This window comes from Mirounga angustirostris, unplaced genomic scaffold (assembly GCF_029215605.1).
Source record: "Mirounga angustirostris isolate CCGP_5_RB_7025 unplaced genomic scaffold, mMirAng1.0.hap1 SCAF_11, whole genome shotgun sequence".
Taxonomy (NCBI): Eukaryota; Metazoa; Chordata; class Mammalia; order Carnivora; family Phocidae; genus Mirounga; species Mirounga angustirostris.
In genome coordinates, this window is record NW_026991719.1 from 39674610 (window position 1) to 39689227 (window position 14618).

Sequence of the window (14618 nt, forward strand, 5' to 3'; positions counted from 1 at the left end):
ACAGATGCTTATAAACCTGGGCAGGCAGCTGACCCCACAGTGCTGGACAAGATCCGTCTTGAACCACTTGTTTCAGTGCCTTGGAAATAGGAGGAACTAAAGCTTTCACATTTATTACGTTCAGCTTAACTTTGGTTTCTCATCTGTACTAGAAGGTTCTATTTCTATCCCCAAACCATTAAAATTGCATCAGGTTTTTCCCCCTCTAAGAGATGCTAAGTCTTTAATTTTTTCAAATAAGGGCATTATTAATGCTCCATCTACCATCACAGTGATTGCTTTTTTTTTTTAGTTTTTCTTAATTGAGGAATAACTAACACACAATCAACTGCACATGCTGAAAGTATACAATTTGACTAAGTTTTGACATATGCATACACCTGTGGAACCATCACCACAAACAAGATAGTGAGATTATCCACCAGCCCCAAAGTTCCCCTGTGCCCTTTTGTAATCCCTCCCACTTGCTACCCTACCTCTCCCACCCCAAGCAACCAGGGATCTGCTTTCTGTCATTCTAAATGTCTTTGCATGTTCTAGAATTCTATATAAATTCAATCATACAGTACGTACTTCTTTCCTGTCTGGCTTCTTTCACTTAGGGTGGGGATCCTCCATGCTGACTATATGAATAGCTCACTTCTTTTCATTCTTCGGTAGTATCCAGACAGTACACCACAATTTGTTGATCTATTCGCCTGTTGATGGACATTAGGGCTGCTTCCAGTTTTTAGCTATTACTTATAAAACAGCTGTAAACACAGCATGTAGACATAGGCCTTCTTTTCTGTAGGAGGAGAATATCTGGAACCTATGGTTGGTGTATGTTTAACGATGTAAGACTTGGCCAAGTGTCTTCCAAAATGTGCCAGTTTACATTTCTACCTAAATGGATTAAGAGAGTTCTAGATCATCCACAAATTCGCCAACACTTGGTATGATCAGCCTTTTTCACTGCAGCCATTCAAATAGGTGTGTCGTGGTATATCACTGGTGTCTCAATTGGCATTTGCTTAATGACTACTGATGGTGAACATCATTTCATGTGCTTATATGTCATCTGTCTGTGTTCTTTGGGGAAGTGTCTGTTCAAACCATCTGCCCATTTTTTCTAGGTTGTTTCCTTATTATTGAAAACTCCATCGGTCTTCACAGATGGTGCAAAACAGGTAATGAAGAACTCAATCAAAATTTTACATAATTCATGGTACCCAAGCAGATAACAGAATCTACCAGTGCAGAACTAAAATATTCTCCAAATGTTATGACAAACTTGAAGTTCTTTTAAAGCGTGAAAAGGACTGAATTCTTTTTATTGGTATTGCAGCTAATTCTACGTAGCTTCAGAACTCAATCAGTAAACAAAATAATCGTATTTTCACATACTCCAGTGGTACCTAAACCATCTTAGTTCTTCCTCAGCGCATTAGCTAAAATCACCAAAGTGGCAGTCCCAAAACCACATTTCACACTTGGTGCTCATTGGATTCTAATCCCTTAAGATTCCATTTTACAAAAATAATTTCGTATGTCAAACTTGTGCCCACATTCAAAAAGTGACGAAGGCCAAACCTCTAGTTCTCTGTTCATGCAATCAGTTGCAGCTAAAATGTGATCTGCAAGCACGAAGATGAAGTCTCCTTTAAGATCTACAGAGTAGGCTAGATTGAGGGCAGCTATGGGCTTTCCTTTGAGGAAAAGCAGGCCTGGTTCTGCTGTGCAGGGCCATCGGTTCTCAGCTCAATTGTTACAGTTGATGTGGGTTTCCTTTTAGATGCCTGGAAAATGACTCTGCTGACCACATCCACATTCTGAAATACTTTTTGAGAACTTGTAACCAAACTGCAGGAACTGACTCATTTTGCAGTGCCCAGCCACCACACAGTCGTTCCAGAATAGACTCCAGTCAAAGGCAGAAATATCAAGGTTTTAGAACACAGGCAGCAAATTGTCTATTTATATGGGGGAAGCAGAGGGGGAAATCCCGGGGTGCATAGGGTAAAACGGCTCAGGCCCCAGGAGACCATCAGACATGGCCAGCCTTAGACAAAGGACCAAAGAGAACACACCACTTCATGGGTAACACACGCGTCTCCCTCAAAGCTAGAAGTCAGAGACTGGTGGAAAAGGGACCTTAATACCAAGCTCTCTCCATTTCACCTAGAAAGCAGATTCAGTTGAGAGATGTACGCAGGAGAATTTGGGGGAGATGGGGACTTGGAATCCCATTCCTGAATTCCTTGCTCAATCAAGAACATGCCCCTCATTTCTCAGGTGCTAAAGCAGGAATGGACCCCAGGGTCGGGTTAAGGCAAGGAAGGGCCCAAGGCCACCTGGACTTAGGACCAGAAATTTGGGGGTCCCCTGGGGCTCTCCTACATCCTTCCTTATCAGTGCACTTCTACACCTTTCTCTCTCAGCTCCCCATCCAGCTCATCCAAGGGGGCTGGCTTCCACATGAAGAGCCAACTCTCCACTCCCTTCTCCCACTACAGAGTTCCTACCTCAGCAGGAGGGTGGAAAGGAACAAACACCAAACACTCTACGTTCCCCAATTACTAATTTCTCCAACCCACAAGTGAAACTCTCATTCTCTCAGTCAGAAAAGTTTCAGCCAGAGGCAGTGAGGAAATCCGGTCCAGTTGAACTCAACTATAAATGACAAAACCAGTAACTCTTTTCTGCAGGTGGGTCCTTGGCTCAAAGAATACGAGTGCTAACCCAAATGCATAACTAACTAGCGGAAAGTCGGGTTAGATGAGAAGAGTTCAGGGATTAAGTCTCAGGTGGTGTGAAGGAAAGATAAACCCGGACAATCACCACAAAGAGCTATCAAGCCCCTGCGAACCCTTCTGTGTTGTCAGACCCAACTGCGTGGTCCGATGTCGATGCAACGACGTGTACACACATTTGGCGCCTGTTCTCACTGGGGCCACGTCAGTTACCAGGAAAAGTCCCAGATGACAGAAATCCTACATACCTTACACAAGAGGGAGGATTTTTACTATCAGGTGATGATGGACCAGGGGCTGCAATCCATTTACAGCATTCAACTCTATCTTTAAGAGATTGCAAAAAATGTCTTTAGCACAGTTTTTCAGAAGAGAAAAAGTTGATACAATTCCGCTCCTCCCAACGGGGCAAGTGCTTTGACTTTCCCACGCTCCCTTTCTGTCTCCAACAGTAACACGAGTTGCTGCGTAACACAGCTGTTTAACCTGGATCGAACAAGTTTTCGTACAGAATTATGAGGAAATCTATCAATTCGCTGAACATAAACACGAGGGCTACGAAAAAGAAAACACGGCATATTTAACACAGAAGTACTCGAAAACCATGGCAGTTCCAAATTCTAAACTGTTTCACTTGAGCGTAAAATGGGCAAAGACATGCCCCACGGGGAGTGAATTTTTGGCAAGCCTAAAGGGAATAGCAACACCCCGATGCTAGTCACTTGAGGATCCTACACCTCTGAGGAGTAACGGTGACAGGAAGAATTACCCACTTCTGGCTCCTTCACTGGGGTACGGAGTTGATAGCTCAACTTTCTCTCGCTCTACCAAGGTTTTCGTATCCTCGTTTAAATGACGAAAGTAGCTTTTTACCAAAAGAGAGCCCTAAGTGACTTGTACACACTCCAGTTATGAGGCACCATGGGCTGGGCTCTCTAGGATCCCTACATAAACCGCCCATACTCTCGGAACACCATCTTCCTTCTCTCTGGTTCTCGTCTCCTAACCTCTAGCAGCTTCTATGGCCAACAGGGCCCTACGACATCGGACATTCAGTACCTCCCAGACCTCATCTGCTACCTTCCCCCTGGCTTGCTGTTCCACACTGGCCTCCTTTCTAACCCCTCGACATACCAAGCTTGCTCCTCCCAGCTCCACTGCAGTGGTTTTGTTTTCTCTGCCTAGAACCTTCTTCCTCCACATACCCATGGGTAAGCCTCTGAGCCATTATCGCAACATCGGGGAGGCCTTGGCCTTTTCCAGAGAGCCCTGGATAAAGCTGCTCTTCCCCGGACTCCCAGATACTCATCCGTCTGACCTGGTTTTCTTTTTCTCCCTAGGTACCTACTGACACCTGGCATATACCTCCTTGCTCGACCTCTGTCAGCTTCCCTGCTCCACCCCATGCGCGGGCAGCGACCTCGTTCACGGTTGTATTCCCAGACCGAAAACACCACCTAAAGTCTAGTTGGCACCTGGGCCGATTTTTGTTGACACCTAACCAAACACCCCATACTGCAAGGGCCAGGTGGACGGGAGTTGCAGGAGCGTGATCATTTCCCCAAACATTGGGAGAAATCATGCAGGGCTGGGGGAGGGAGGGGAGAAAGAACACTTTTATTCTCTCCCTGCTACCCATGGGTAGTAGATAAGGAAGGGTTTTATAGAGCAGGGATGTCAAACAGGATGGAGAAAACAGCAGAATCTCCTGTCTTACCTAGCTTGCCCCAGACAGTCATTTGATCTTGCTCAGAGAGAAGAGCCCTGAGATAATGGAGCCATCCTTTCAGACTCTCAGTAATTTTGCTCTTGCATCTACCTTAATGGTTCCCTCCACTGTTACCATATAGACCTCCTATTGATGCAGAACCTCACAGTTCGTGCTGAAACATAGAAAGTGCTTTCATTGCCTAGGCTAGGCTGCTGTGGTCAACCCTGTACCAGAAAACACACCAAGTTTGCACCGTGACAAAGAACTGAAGTGGCTGCTTAGGGGTTCTTCAAAACCGATGGCAAAGGACCACCAGGGTAAAAAAATCACAGAATGTTGGTAGTGTAAATCCTCCTTCCCTATCTATCCTCGTCTCCCCAAGAGGGAAGGCAGCCCTCATTTTTCACATCTCTACTTAGAGATATTTTCAGAAACTCACAATAAATTTAATTGAGTGCACAGCAGGACTTTTCCCTCCAATTTAATTTAAATCCTACTTAAAAAATTTTTTTCCAAGGCCTCGTTGTGGACGCCTTTGCCGTCCAAACAGGGAGAGGAGTTGAAAGCTCAGGAGTTCTTACGACTGTATTTCCTGCCACATTCCCTACCAGGGGCCCTCCTTCCACCACCATCAAAAAAGAAAGAAAGAAAGACCATTTCTCTGCATTATTTTCTTGTCACAAGCCTTTTCTTTTCCTGACTTTAAAAAAGAAGCCCGGCTGCCAAAGGAAGATGCTTAAAGACTTTTATGAATGTCGGCCTGTGAAATGCGCCTTGTCGCAAAAACGGCAAAGGATCAAATAAAAGATGTAGTCACTGAGGGGAAAGGAACAAAGAGTGGGCTGCCTTCCCCTAATGGACCCTCACCCTGTCCTTTCTTTCATCTGTCTGCAGGTAGGCGTTGAATCAGTTATGTGAGAGTATGGATAATGGAAGCAAGGAGGGAGGGAGACAGGGAGGGAGGGAGGGTGGAAGGGAGGAAGGGAGGAAGGAAGGAAGGTTGGTTGGTTCCATTAGTATATCCTCCCACAAGCAGGCTCAGTCCAAGGCCAGGAGAGGTTTTAAAGAGATTTCTAGGGGCACCTGGGTGGCTCAGCAGGTTGGGCATCTGCTTTTGGCTCAGGTCAGGATCTCAGCGCCCTGGGATTGAGCCCTGCATTGGGCTCCCTACTCAGCAGGGAGTTTGCTTCTCCCTCTCCCTCCCCCCATCATGCTCTCTCTCGCTCCCTCTGTCAAATAAATAAAATCTTAAAAAAGAGAGAGAGAGATTTCTCAGCATCCTGAATCCGTGGGCTAGGCTAGCCCCCTCTCACCTTCCAGGTCAAATTCTCAGCCCACATTTGAAAGAGGAGGAAATTCTCAATGTGAAACCCCTTTCCCATATTCTGAAAATCAACTCCCCATCCAAATGTAGGCTTTTATGCATATAGAGGGCTTCCTGCAATTCTGGACTTTGCAGTTTTGCCCTTCCAGATAGCACCCAGAACTAGATGCAGATAAAGGAGAAAAACATTAGTCATTACAGACTCTTACTCATTTTACTTTTCTGTGCATTAATTCTATACCAGATAAAGAATCTCCAGAAAGGCTAATGAAAGTGCATCCCTGGGACCCAAATGCTCACATACTTCTCCCTTCCACCCCCACTTTCAAGTGAAAACATTTGAGAAAAAAATAGGGGAAGTTACATGAGTAAATTTGTTAGTGCATGAGATCAAATGAAAACAAGGAATTCCCCTCCTGGACTTTAGTGGCCTAATTTAAACTCATAAAACACAAATGACTAAAATTGCTCCTGTTGATTCGCGAAATAAGAAGCAGAAAAAGTCAACTGTGTATTTCAATATTGAGAGGGCCAGGCCTGGAAGACGTGACACTTTGCAGAATAGAAATGAGAAGACCATTTCTGAGACTTTCAGGTTCAGTCAACTTTTATTCTGCGTTTCTGCCAGAAGTTCTTAACCATCTATACTGGCAAGAGCCTATTTGGATTCAGATTCTGGGTCCACAGCTTATCAGGGGAATGAATGGCCCTAAACATGTCCCTTAGCCCTGTGCCTCAGTGTCCTCATCTACGAAATGGGCATACTCATTGCACCAGTGGGTTGTCCAGAGGATTAGACAGGACAATGCAGGCAGAGCGCTCGCCAAGACTGACTACCTAGAACACGGTGGCAAAGTGGGTGGTAAATGGAGGCCACCATCACCATCGCTGTTTTCCTTCATCTGATGCGAAACAGAGAGAGACCTAGAACTTAGAACGGGACCACAGGCTTTGAGACTAAACGGAAGTCTGTTCCCAAAAGGACACGGGAAAGGAACTCAAGCGTATGAAGCACCACTATTCCGGCGACCACAGCATGTGCCTTACTCGTGTTCTCTCATTTCATGCAATAGTCCTATGAGCTAGTTTGGACTGACACTCCACTTACTCTAGGGCCTAGGGAAATAAATGGAGTAGTCTACTCAACCAGCAAGGGGCAGAATGAGCTTGGGGCACAGGTCTACTTGTTTCCAAAGCCTGGGCCTCTCGGGGAGCAAACACTTCAATGGGTGCTGTGAACAGGCACCTTCTTGGGGTCATGGTAACCACTGGCACATACTTGATGCTCGCTAGAAAATGCCTGGAACTTTGGAGATTTTTCCCCCAAGTAATCAGAACTTTGAAAACACCCTGGAAGGTTTCGCTGGGCCCTACAAACTCAGCTCAGTTTCTCTCATTTTTAAGAACTTTAGTCTCACTTTTTATAGATGTCACACAAATCCTAACTGACAGAAATCGATGGGCTTTCATTTAAAAAGTCTTTATCCATCTGCTTTTGGGAGAGGTGGGAAAACTAAAGCATTCCTCCAAGGCTGCCACCAGCAATGGGCTTTTAGTAGAATAGGTTACTTAAGGAGAATCAAAGTCTTCCAAGGCAGGAAAGGAAGATCCTTTAAGATAAAACCTTACCTTGCTTTTCATAATCAATGATTCCACCTTCTACCTTCAAGTAAGCAGTTAAACTTCGTTTTTAAGCAAGGTATTACTTTATTAGGTTGGCAACGTGAACTAAAGCAACAAGAAACTATTTTGCTATTGGTTAAGCGACTGCCTTCGGCTCGGGTCATGATCCTGGAGTCCTGGGATCGAGTCCCACATCGGGCTCCCTGCTCAGCAGGGAGTCTGCTTCTCCCTCTGACCCTCCCCCCTCTCAGGCTCTATCTCATTCTCTCTCTCAAATAAATAAATAAAATATTTAAAATATATATATATATATATAACAAAGAAGGACAAAATGTCCCAAATATTATACTGACTTACAAAAGTACACTGTATTCAATTTTATATGCATCTAATCTGTTCCCTTAAGAACTAAAGAAAGAAAATCAACTATGTAAGCACTCTAATCATCTAGTTACATGACCGCATTATTTAGTTAATAATATATATGTATTTTTCATTTTATGTTTTAGATTGTCCTAAATACTCTGGAATGTATAAACCAGAATCAATATAGGATTGAAAGGCAATAGGTTACAGTTGAAAACTTAGGAACTTGAGCTAGGAAATGTCCAAGATTAGATCACTTACATTCTTTAATGTAATATTTTAGAATTGTTTTATATTGTTTTTTTTTCCCTCCCCCAAAAAAACCAGTACCAGGTAGGTGGGTTTAGCATGTTAACCCATGGAAATGAGGGTTTCCATGTTTTTACTGGGATCAATATTTGGTATAGTTCCCCAGCTCCCTATCTAAATTGAAGGCAGTTCACAAAATATGTAAGTATTTTACTTTGCATATCCTCCTTAGTAATTTAAAATATTCTCGATTTAAAAAATACTCAATGATTATATTCAAATTTGGCTAGTTTCCTCTCCTGAATGAAGGCATCAGTTCTCCAAATACTGATTGCACAATCAAAATTGTTTAAGAAATTCTCATGCTTGTGAATATAAAAATGATAACTAATAAGTAAGAAAAACCCAATGGGCAGAAAAACTTTCATTATTGATAGTGGTCTGAGATTGATGGGAGGGAATAAGTTTGAAGATGGAGATCAAAGAGAAATAAATCAAGGATCCTTAAGTGAGTTCAAAAAATAACATGTCTGCTAGTAATTGACTGAAATGGCAAGCGAATACATAAGTAATACATCAGACAGAGATAAGTGCAAAAAAGAAAAATCAAGCAGAGTAGAGGAATAGCAAATTTGGGAAGCAGAATGGGAAGGCTGCTGTCTGCTTGGCATAAATGAAATTTTTAGCCCTAGAAATACATAGTTATTAGACACCTTATATACTTTTTTGAAAAGTGCTGTTAAAAGTAGCCTTTTGTGCATTCAGAGTCGTGCAGCTCAAGTCCCACAGGCTGTCTGAATTCCCCCAAGGGGCCCCTGCTTTGTCCCAGTGTGGCTCCCAAGCCAGGGAGCTCACTCCTTCCACGGTGACCCAGGCCCTAGCAGAGCCCAGACCTCCTGCTGGGTTAGGGGCCCAGAAAATGGTCTAAGAAGAAGACTTTCCTGCCTGCCACTCAAGATCGTTTCCTTGGGACTAAGCAAAGAGTTGTTTTGTGTGTCTTAATTTTTCAAGGTAAAGAAGTCAGGCTGACTGCTGATGGAGATCAACGCTGGGAAGCCTGAAAAGAGATCAATAGCCTCTCAGACCCCCAGATCTCCCACACTCCCATCCAGGAGAACTTGATGTAGGCATTCCACAGCAGGCCCCTGATGTCCCCAGCTTCCGATGACACGAGGGCACAGGGTGACTAGGAATCAGGTAAATAGCTGACCCGCCCCTCTCACTCAGTCGAGAGTCCCAGGGCCCCATCTCCAGGCATCTCTCGTACCTGCAGTGGGCTCATTAAGAGCAGACTGCAATGAGCCTGCTTGCTTTCAACCCTGGGCTCTACTACACTTCCTGGCTGTGTCACTCTGGGCAAGCTGCTTCACCATTCTGTGCATCAGTTTCCCCATGTCAAGTGGGGATGACGATCACATTGGCGACACTCAGTTTTTGTGAGGCTTAAATAAGTTGATATATGTAAAGCATTTTATACCCCTATGTGCCAGGAACTGCTCTAGAGGTCAGTGATTCATTTACAGCGGTGCCTGGCATAGAATGTGAACCCCAGGTGTATCAGTAATTAGAGGTCCACAAACCCTTATCTGACACTCTGGTGATTATGATGATGATATGATAAAAGATGACAGGGTGACTATCCTACCTATAAAAAACTCCGGGGGGGGGGGGGATCCTGGTACAGCACTCCGTAATCAAACGCATTACTATTTCTACAGTAAAACATACAAACATTGGTACTAAGTGGGATAAATAAAGACTATAGCCTTCCATCGGTTCAGGTCAGGATTTACTACCAAGCTTTTCACGTGACAGTCGTTTGGTTTTCAGAGCTTTCTGGATTTCAGAAGAGATGTTGGATCTCTATATATAAAGCAAGGGGCAAAACCCATTGAAGTCTTCTCTTCCTTTCTGACTTCCGGACGTGGTTAATGACCAAATAAATAGTCAAAACCACTTAGGAGTGGAAAATAGGAAGCCCTTCAGGCATGGAAAATTCATGACTGCATAATTAATCTAATGCCAAATATGATCTAAACAACCCCTTCCCCCCCTCCCCAAATACAGCGCACCATAAGATACTCAGTCAACCAAGTCATTTCTACAAACAGGTCGCAAGTAATCTTGAAGGGTTTTCAAAAGTACTTTTTGAATATAGGAGAAAAATCCTTACATTTTACCACGATTTTCACAGTACGACCTTATCTTTCCCACAGGAAACAGACAAGCTATGAAATGACAAATACTTGACTTAAAAACGTGTACCTTCAAAGCAAACCGTATCCTCTGCAACCAGCCTAAGGGAGATGAGCCAAAGTTATGCCAAAGTGGTAAAGTCTCCTGCTACCAAAGGAATGTTGCTCCACGTTGCATTTTAAGGAAAGATCTGCAGCTCTTGAAGAGTTGCACAGTAACTGGTTCAAGATGTTCTCACTGCTGGTCAGCACTGGATAAAGGATTTGCACAAACCCATGGAAGCCGACTTCTCCCGCCTCTTTATTACCCCCATATGTGGTTATTTATCTTGCCCAACTTTTCTGACCCCTTTCTATTTATTTTATACTGAAGTATCGCTTTGTTCACACCCTGTGTTTACCACTCCCATGGTGATCTGTACACAAAGGCAAGTCAGGAAGACATGAAATGAACGGAGATACTTATGTTGCTTTATGGTTTTTTCCCCTTCTCATTATCCTCCTACTCAATGAGACTGTAGTGGGAGGTCTGAATGACATTTCCAAACCGAGAACTTAAAGCTACATTTCAACACCCAACCCCTCAGTTGTCATAGGAACAACACTAGGAGGCTTATCTAGGTTCTAACAAACAGCCACTTGTTTCGCGAGCAATTAAAGCTCCCCCCCAGTCAAATATATACACACAGCCATATACCCCATATACCTACCTCCCCAAAATGTAATTGGACAAAACCGTACACCACACCGAAAACTTAAGAAACAAGCCCAAAGAAACGTGTTTGGATCCCTGAATATGCAAATAGCAAATACTATTCTCAAGACATTATTTTAACCAGAATCCCTTCAGTCTGTAGCTCCACATGCCCACAAAGACAGGTGCCTACCATCAATATCTTTTCCGAGTATGCAAAAATATTAATACTCTCAGTAACCCCAAGTGGGGAATTCGGGGCAATGGTATTTATTGTACAGGTATTTCTAACAATTAAGAAACTGATAACAAAAGAGCAGACAGAATTAAAAACATGAGGATTTCTAAAGGAATTCTTCTGGAAGCTACTTTCTGGCATTTATTGTTTCAACCTGCTTCTATTATATTTTTGTCATTCAAAACAATGGCTTCTAAATGGATGAGTAAAACCTAAAATTTACAGAGGCTTTTTTTTCCATTAAGCACAGCAGTGTTTAGCCAGGTTATTAAATCATCATGGTTTTGCCCAAGTATTCACATGAAATTCAGAACTGAAAGTAATTGTGAATCACTAAACACAAGCTAACAGTCGGATATAAGTTACCTGTAAATATCCTAAAGCTTTGTCACCAGTTTTCTGTCCTCAAGATTCTAAACCCCACCTATTCAGGGGCTTCAGGGAACCAAGAAGCATTTTTCCCATCCTCAGCCACACCTTAATTAAGTCAAATAACTTGTAATATTCACACGTTTGGATCACCAATCTGATTTATTGGAGGACCTGCCCTTAACAAGGCTATGTTCACCTTACTTTTTATTTATTTCTTCGAAAATAAATCCTTATGCAAAAGTCTTGAGAACTATTAGTCTGAGAAAAATTGATCAAGAGTTCTCAAAGTGTGTAAGACAAAAATAATTTATAGATCCTCCTAGATTCATCTCCCTCCCCTCCAACCTCATCCCACTCCAATGCCAACAGAGAGAAACTGCAACATTGCTATCCTGTTTTTTATTATACATTTCTCCCTTTCAAGTTAAGGATTTTCAGATTTTGAAATTAACAGAACGGGAAGCAAAAGTCAGACATACAGAGTCAACTTTCAATTTGGCTTACGGTTATTAAAAAACAGAAAAATAACACTGTATCCTATATAACCCCAAACTTACCACTCTGTCAATAACGGTTTCAATTATATAGAGTCACATTCATAAAGGAACATCACCAAAACTACCTATATAATCGCTAGCAGTTAAGTAACATTTTTTTCCATCTGATTCTGTAAGTAGACATCACATGATTGCTTCTACTGACCAATAAGAAAACTGGTAAGATCAGGTAGCCACCTACCCTTCTAATTATATTTTCCTATTCTACTCCACTTTCCCGGCACAATCATTCTTAAAAAGCCAAATCAAGAAATCAGATAATATAAAATGCTTAATAGAAAATTGTGGGTTTTTTTACAGTTTACAAATAAGAACCTATTGTATATAACACAGGTATTCAAAGCTTTATTGTATTTTTCTGGAAATTTTCTGGAATGTTGGGGCAGCTGAGATTCAAGATTACAAAACTGAATTTGTTTCAGAGGAAGACAAACAGACGCATGTCCACCAGTAAGAACTGCTAATCACAATCTCTCGAAACATGATAGACCATGTAGAAATATCCACCCTTTTGCTGTACTAATTGTAATCAAATAGAACAATCTTAAAATTCATGACACAAACGTAAAAAAGTCTATTACCAGCTTAATCTGCCCTTCACACATCAGTAGGAAATGTTTCCAATGCATTACTTAAACTTTCATTTTGTAGAGTTCTAACTAAAGGCTTGACATCCTTGGGTAGAGAGAGAGAGATGGGAGGGTGAGCTGAGTAATTATGAAAGCATCCCTTCAAATATTATACATACTATTCAGACTAAATGGACATCTGTACCCATGGAATGTCAATGCCCCAACTCTACCAAACAACCCATTTTATTGGTCTCTCCCCACTAAAAAGAAAAAGGGCGGGGGGGAAGCCAACTAGTTATATTACATGTATTTGTCTAAACTGGTAGAGCCCAGCTCATCTTTGTTAATAACCTGGCTTCTTCTCACCCTTTATACTATATTCTTGGGCTACTTCTTTCTAGAATTCCTCACTCCGTTTATGTGTTCTCTGGTTCAACACAGTTGTTAGGGATCTGTGAACAATTCTACAATTCCCACATACACCATATGATATCTATTAGGGAGCGATGCCACTTTTCACTTACCAATTCTGGATAAAGCAGTATTTCCTGGTGACAGAATGCTGCTGATTCCATTCGCTAAAACTCCCTCTTCACAGCTTGATAAACCTGATTATAAAATGTCTTTGTTCCAGATCACACGAGGCGCTTTTTCCTGCAAAAGTTTTCTAAAGCGTCAACTGCATTTCATTCCTGTTACAAAACGAATAAGAACGGGGGGGGGGGGGGTGTGGGAGGTGGGGAACAGGGAGTAAGTCCACACAAGTTCCTGGCAAAAAAAAGAGAAAAATTTAGCTGCATTTTTCTGAGTTTAATCAGTAAGCTATATTAAAGTGACAGTTACCAGTTCGGGGAGCCAGAGTTTGACCAAGTCAGCCACCACCAGTGTGGGTGTCTTCCACTGATGTGCGGACCCCAAGGAAGCAGTCACTTGGTCATCTATCACATGTGGCTGAATCACTGGACACCCGCCACCACCCCCCCACCTCTGCCCCCGTTGAGCCGCACTCCGGGCAGGAGAGTGGCTGGACACCCAAAGCGGGACCTCTTATAGGGACCCGCCAATTAGCTGCTGACCAATCACAGGCAGCACCTACTACCTAAGTCACATGACAGGGCAGTCCCTATGACTGCAGGATTTCTGAATTACTGGGGTTACACAAAGGACACTCATTCAGGAAAAGAGAAAAAAAAAAAAAAAAGCCATAAGCCGAAACAGAAAACGCCCAGGCTGTGACAACTGGCTTTAAAACAGAGAACATCCGAGCTTCACACAGACAGAGAGAAAGAGCCACAACCAAGCCAGGATGGAAATCAGAAGAATGCCTGGCAAATATTAAAAATTAATCCCAAAGCAGACGCTGAGTTTACAAACCCACTTCAGCTATAAATATACTCCTCCCTTCCTCTACAGTCTCCCCGACAATTTTGCATTCAAAATGGCTTTATTTTAAAAGGCTCCAGGGAACCTCTCTCCACAAAACCCGGTAGGAAAATGTGTAAGAGACATAAGTCCCCTCTCTTCCCATCCCCTCAAAATACCCCTGAAGGAGATTCAAAGTTTGCCACGAAAAAGTTTCTTAACCAAAGTGCATTTCTTTCAAAATGGGTGGGTAGCTCTGGCAAAATTAAACACCGTCATGACAAATTTGCAGATTTGAATGGGAACTACCAAATCATATCTAGGTCTCCCCCCGCCCCCCTGCTCTCTGTCTCATGTAATCATTTTAGTCTGCTTACATCAAGAACATTCTTACTAAGTAAATGAGCCCCCCACCCAATGAACTAGCTACCAATCTGTTTTTATTTTAACACCTCCAATTTATTTCTTAAATATTTATGTCCTAGGAAAAATTCAATTGTGAAAACCTCCTACCGTTTCTTTGCCGCCCCCCCCCCCAATGGTACTTACAAATGTTCTTTGTTTGGATCTGTCAGTTTCTCCCGTCCCCCTGACATCTGAAGCCAGAACATGGGCTCAACTTC

At 42.7% G+C, this 14618-nt stretch overlaps 1 pseudogene; it reads right to left on the minus strand.

The window, feature by feature from the left end:
* LOC135361921 (small ribosomal subunit protein uS5-like) overlaps nt 1–14378 on the minus strand; it is a 146538-nt pseudogene extending 132160 nt beyond the window's left edge.
* Nucleotides 14379–14618: the final 240 nt, after the last annotated feature.